The following is a 6,000-nucleotide window of genomic DNA, read 5'->3' as shown; positions in this document are numbered from 1 at the left end:
GCTCCCCATGACCCCAGCTGCTAGCCCCCCTCATCCCCAACCCCAGCTGCCCCACTCCCCTACTCCTCCCGTAACTGCACGCTCAGCCCTAGCCCAGGGGCCGCTGTGGCTTTAAGAGCCTCCCCCCCTTCCCGCGCTCTGCAATGGTCTCTCCCGGCCCCCGCCCGCAGTCGGCGTGGATAGGGCCATTTTCCCGGGGCCGCCAGGAGCCGGGGATGCGGGGCCGCAGGCCCCCCCCCGCCGCCGGCCGCCTGCAGCGGGGCCGGCAGGCCTGAGATTCCCCCCACCCACCACCCACTCCTCGGGAGCCTGCGGGGAGCCGGAGCCGAGGCCCGGGACTCAGGTACCTGCAGCCCTGTACCTGCACCTGCACGCAGCCATGCATCACCCCGCGGTGCACAGGGCCGGCACCCAGCCCCTTGCACACGCCCGGTACCCAGCCTCTTGCACACGCCCAGCATCCAGCCCCGTGCACACGCTCAGCACCCTGTGCACACCGCCAGCCATCAGCCAGCCCCACCCCGCCCCCCGGGAGCTGGGTGGGCTACTGGGCCTCCCGGGTGTGGCTGAACCCCTGCTCCACCCCGCCTGTCCCCATCTCTGCACCCCTCCTGTCCGCCTCTCCCCATCTCCCCATCTCTCCTTCTCCCCCATCATCTCCTCCTTGGACTGGGTCTCTCCCTGGCTGGAGACAGAACGGGCATCTGGGAATCATGGTGACAAGTTCTGGGTGGTGGGCGTGTGGCTAAGCCTCACTGTCCAGGACTGTGGGGCCAGCCACTTCCCTGACCACCCTGGGTGCGTGCCCCTGCCCCTGCACCTGGGCAGAGACAGTGCAGGAGGCTTCCACTCGAGATGCTAATGGTATTGTACAGCTGCTGAGGAGATTGTAGAGATGCTAAGGGTATTTCAGATGCTAAGAACATTTCAGAGATGCTAAACATATCTCCTTAGGGTGGGGGGGTGTCAAAGAGTTAACCGGGAGGAGGGGTCTGCATGGCTTGTCATCAGACAATGGCTGGGCTTGCTGTCCCCACAGTTGCTGAGGTGGCCCTGGGCTGGTCCGTCACACTCAGTGCTGGCAGAGGGAACTAGAGTGAGTAACTGCATGGTTGTCTCTAGTAGGTGAGTCAAGTGCTTCACAACAGGAGGGGGTGGCTTTGTGCTGAACAGGTGCTGCTGGGATGACTAGGTCACCAGGAAACGCAGCAGGTTCTCAATGCTCTCACAGATGACTCTAGCAGTCAAAACTTTCATCTTGGAATGGAGAGATTGAGAAGACAGTCAAGGTTAGTGCTGAGATCAGGGAGTTAGTTATCCTGGTAGAAGATTGTTCCAACTCCATAAAGCATAAAAAAATACAAGAATCGTTATCATTTCTTTATTACACACCCACACCACATATATTCCCAACGAGGGCTGGAAAGGTTCAGTCATTTAATGAACAAGACACCAACCCTTGGAGGAAGAGGACATAGTTCATCCATCCAATTGACTTTTGCACAGAAAGGCAAATATCAAAGCACACTGTTGGTGTGCCCTTCCTGGATGTTCAGCACTTGTGTGATGTTTCATCATGCTTAATAATCAGAGCTAATGTGAATTTACAAGTAGAATATGTGGCTGAAATGCTTGAGAGGCTGAATGACAAGTCTTGTGGGCACTGCAGATTACTAAAGACTCTATGCATGCCTTCAGAGGGGCCTCACTTCTACATTGGATGTAGGGTTTTCATGGCTTTTAACAACCAAATTGCATATCTGAGAAATGTGATGCCAAATGGTTGAGGATTAGTGTTTTTGTAACTTATATTAGACAAGTTCTGCATTCTAGCAGGAAACTAAGCTAACTCATGAAAGTGGGCTTACTTTATTTTTATTTTTGTTTGTTTTTACTTGGGGGGGATTAGTGGTCTACAAGTGACAGTGAAATATGGTAGTTGGTACATGTGTAATATTTCTCAGTTTTCCAGGGCTTGCTTTTTGTAGACAAACGTGTTCTTCTAAACTTTTAGATGAGGAGAGTTTCTTTCTTTTTTTTTCTTAATTTTTATTAGTGATTTAATGATGATTAACAAGATTTTAAGATAACATAATATAATTATATAATGGATATAATTCCACACAATTCCCACCACCAGAGCTCCTTGTCCCATCCCCTTCATTGGAAGTTTCCCTATTCTTTATCCCTCTGGGAGAATGAACCAGAATTCTTTATGGGGAGCAGAAGGTGGGAGTTCTAGCTTCTGTAATTGCTTCTCCACTGAACATGGGTGTTGCCAGGTGGATCCATACCCCCAGCCTGTTTCTATCTTTCCCTAGTGGGGTAGGGTTCTGGGCAGGGGAAGTTCCAGGACACATTGGTGAGGTTGTCTGCCCAGGGAAGTCAGGATAGAATCATAGTAACACTTGCAACTTGGTGGCTGAAAGGCAGTAAGATAGAAAGCAGGACACATTGTTTAATGAACAGGAACCCAAAGGTAGGAATAGAGCAAATGGAATTAGGGGTCTTTGTGTGGGAAGAAGCTAGGAAGTCTATTTTAGGTATGTTCCCAGAGGCCTGTGACTTTAGTAATTTTTGCCTGAGCCTGACAGCTAACATGCAGGTGGGCTGAAAGTACTGTCTGGGAAGATGGTGTCAGAATTGAGAATAGGACTAGAAAGCTGGATCAGTGCAGCATAGCTCCCAAACCTGAGGAAAGTATATAAATACCATTAACTGTTAACCCCATCTATCTGACCCAGGCCCATGTCTATTCACATTTAGCACAGGAACCTTTGTAACCTCTATATCCCTGTGAGTCCATGGTCACAGCTGAGAACATTCTAGGCTACACTCACTTCAGGACCTGTCTTCCTTGAGGAGCAGAGTAGGCTGACCCAGCCTCCCTGCAGAGAGTGGGAGTCCCTACCATTGTTGCTCTCCACTAAGGGCAAGGTCCTGGAGAGGCCCAAGAGAGGGCTTGTGATGACATTCCTGATGGAGATGACCAGTCATGGTGGGAAGAGACTTTTTGTTTACTCATTTAGGTTGTAGTATGTGAAGAGATTTCAGAGACTCATCTTCTTTACTAAACTACTTTTGCATCGCTTGAAATTTTCTGATTATGAGAATGAGCCTTTAACTAAATTTTTAGGCATGGAAGCTGATAGGATTATGAAACTAGACTAGTGCTACTTCAGTATTGAATGCTGGTCGCTTTGCAGAAGAAAGAAATACCTTGAGGTAATAATGCCTCCTTACACTGTGCTTACTGAGTGACCTCAGCCAGGTAGCCTACTTGAATCCTGTGGTAGGCTTGACATGGCACAAGCACCTGCAGAAAAGCTCACCTGGACAGTGTGCTGCTTTGCCATGCCTGTGACCCGGGTTCAAGCCTGGCTCCTGTGCTAAAGAAAGCTTTAGCATTGTAGTTTCTTTTTGCCATTTCTCTGCCTTTCTTTTTTTCTTTACAAAACATTTGTAAAGTTTTATTTATTTACTTATTTTTGGGTAGAGACAGTGAAATTGAGAGGGAGGGGAGGGAGGGGGTGAGAGACACTTGCAGCCTTGCTTTACCACTCATGAAGCTTTCCCCTGCAGGTGGGGACCAGAGGCTTGAACCTGGGTCCTTGTCCATTGCAACATGTGTGCTCAACTAGTGCACCACTGCCAAGCCCCCAAGACCAGATTTTATAGTGATTTGAGAGCCTCAAGTTTGTCATTCTCCTCTAATGAGCACAGTCTTTGTTAGAATTGAGGTAGGATTCTCAGGAGAAAATAATAACATAAGTAGTTCCTTTATTGAGGGTTTTTCCCCTTGGAAATTGAAGCTTCTCTAAGTAAATCAAAGTGGTGATGCAGTAGGAACTGTCTTATTTATTTAAATATTTCATTAATTTATTCATTTAATGAGTGATACAGAGAGGAAGAAGGAGAGAGAGAAGGAGAGAGAGAGAGAGAGAGAGAGAGAGTGTGTGTGTGTGTGTGTGTGTGTGTGTGTGTGTCAGGGGGAGGGCTAGAACACTGCTCCTCTCTGGCTTTCGGTGATGCTTGGAATTGAAACCTTGAACCTCAGAGCCTTAGGCTTGACCTTCTTTGGAATGTTGTACACCCTTCTAAGCGCACATAGTACAAATCTCAAGGATCTAGTTTCTAGTCCCCAGATCCCCATCTGCTGTGGGGACGTTTCATAAGCAGTGAAGCAGGTCTGCAAATCTCTCTCTCTCTGTCTCTCCCCTTTCTATCTCTTCCCTCCTCTCTCAGTTTTTTCCTGTCTTATCCAATAAAATGGAGAAAATGGCCTCCAGGAGCAGTGGACTCATTGTGCTGGCACCAAGTCCCAGAGATAAACCTGGAGGCAAAAACAAAAACAAAAACAAAAAAACCCTCATTTGAATATCCATTATGCTGTCTCCTTAGCCCAGTCAAATAACTTGCTTTTGAGATGATGATCCAAAAAGAATATTTAACGGTAGAGGAAGTAGCTCATCAGGGTCAGTGTCAGCTCTGCCATGTTTGTAACCCAGGTTCAAGTCCCTGTCCTCCAGGGCACTGTGAAAGCGTCAGAGCCGGGGTGTCCCTTCTTCCTTATAGATCCCCTGTTCTATCTGAAGAAGTGGGCCGAGAATGGTGAAGGCCCAGTGAACAAACACACACACACACACACACACACACACACACACACACACCCTCAAATGAAACATATTTACGGTTTTTAAGGAACTGAAAATTTTAAAATTTGCAAGAATGTTGGCATAAACTGTTATAGCACTACCACTAGCTCTTCTCAGAACTCTGTCTTTTTTACTTTTCTTTATTAGGGGGATTAATGGTTTAGCGTTGACTTGGTAATACTTGGTACATGTGCAACATTTATCAGTTTTCTTTTATAATTTTATTATTTATTTACTTATTATTGGATAGAAACAGAGAAATTGAGAGCCCTGCTTCACCACTCACAAACCTCTTCCCCTGCAGATGGGGACCAGGGGCTTGAATCCAGGTCCTTGTGCACTGTAATGTGTGTGCTCAACCAGGTGTGGCACCACCTGCCCCCCATAAAGTGTATGTTTACTTCAGTCAGCAGCAGTGATCACCTCTGTGAACAACTACAGGAGTTCAGAGAAAGTGCAGATCGGAGGAGAGCCCTGGGAGTTGCAGTGTAAAGCAGTTCTTCAATTCCTGGTGACAAGGGTCTTTCGGTAAAAGACAAAGGTAGATGTCAATGAGGACAGCAGAGAATACTCAGCCACTTAGAGAGCTCTCTGAAGGAAGTGCGCACTGACGCAGTTCACTGTTTGTCCCTCTGGGAATCACTTAGTTCTGCCCATTCAGTGCCAGGCACTATGATTGCCGACTAGAGCAGAGTACAAGCTGGAGGCAGAGGTTCTCAAGGGTCTGTAAAGCTGCTAGGAGAGATAATCTCATGAGAGCTAGGCCACTGACTTGTGTTGAAGAGTGATCGAGATGGGCAACACCCTGACAGGAAACTAAAGAGGTCTCTCAGCAACAAGTGGAAGCAGATCGTGTGTTTTATTTGCTTTATTCCGTCTTGGTGATTTAATATTGCTTTACAAAATGACAAGATAACAGGGGGACAGCTCCACCTCGTTCCCACCACCAGAGTTCTGGGTCCCCACTCCCTCCATTGGAAGCTACAGCAGTTCTCCCAAAGTTGCAGATATGGGTTACCTGCTATTTCTACAACTATTTGTCTATATTTGTTTAGATCCCCCCCCCTTTTTTTTGAGATAGGAGTTATATCTTTATCACGAAAACAGAGCAGGCAGGTTGGGGAAATTGGAGAATGTTACCTGGTGGTCAGGCTATTTTTGTTGGTTCCAGTTAGGGCAGTGGAGAGTGTGAGGTGGGAGCATGGGCAGTGGGTGGAGTGGGAGTATGGGCAATGGAGAGGGGGGAGAGGGAACTCTAGCAGTGGAGAAGGTAGGAGTGGGAGCTCAGGCAATGGAGAGGGGGAAGAGTGAATGCTGGCAGTGGAGGGGGGGAGTGGGAGCTCAG

General features: G+C 48.0%; 1 protein-coding gene across 1 annotated transcript in view; it reads left to right on the top strand.

The window, feature by feature from the left end:
- Positions 1–214: 214 nt before the first annotated feature.
- Positions 215–6,000, top strand: part of LOC103108300 (liprin-alpha-2) — a 430,491-nt gene continuing 424,705 nt past the window's right edge. The window contains 1 exon segment of the mRNA XM_060191502.1: positions 215–343. The gene's annotated coding sequence lies outside the window, so the exon portion shown is untranslated.

Source organism: Erinaceus europaeus, chromosome 5 (genome assembly GCF_950295315.1).
Source record: "Erinaceus europaeus chromosome 5, mEriEur2.1, whole genome shotgun sequence".
Taxonomy (NCBI): Eukaryota; Metazoa; Chordata; class Mammalia; order Eulipotyphla; family Erinaceidae; genus Erinaceus; species Erinaceus europaeus.
The sequence above is the reverse complement of the archived record's forward strand: the minus strand, read 5'-3'. Positions and strand labels throughout refer to the sequence as shown.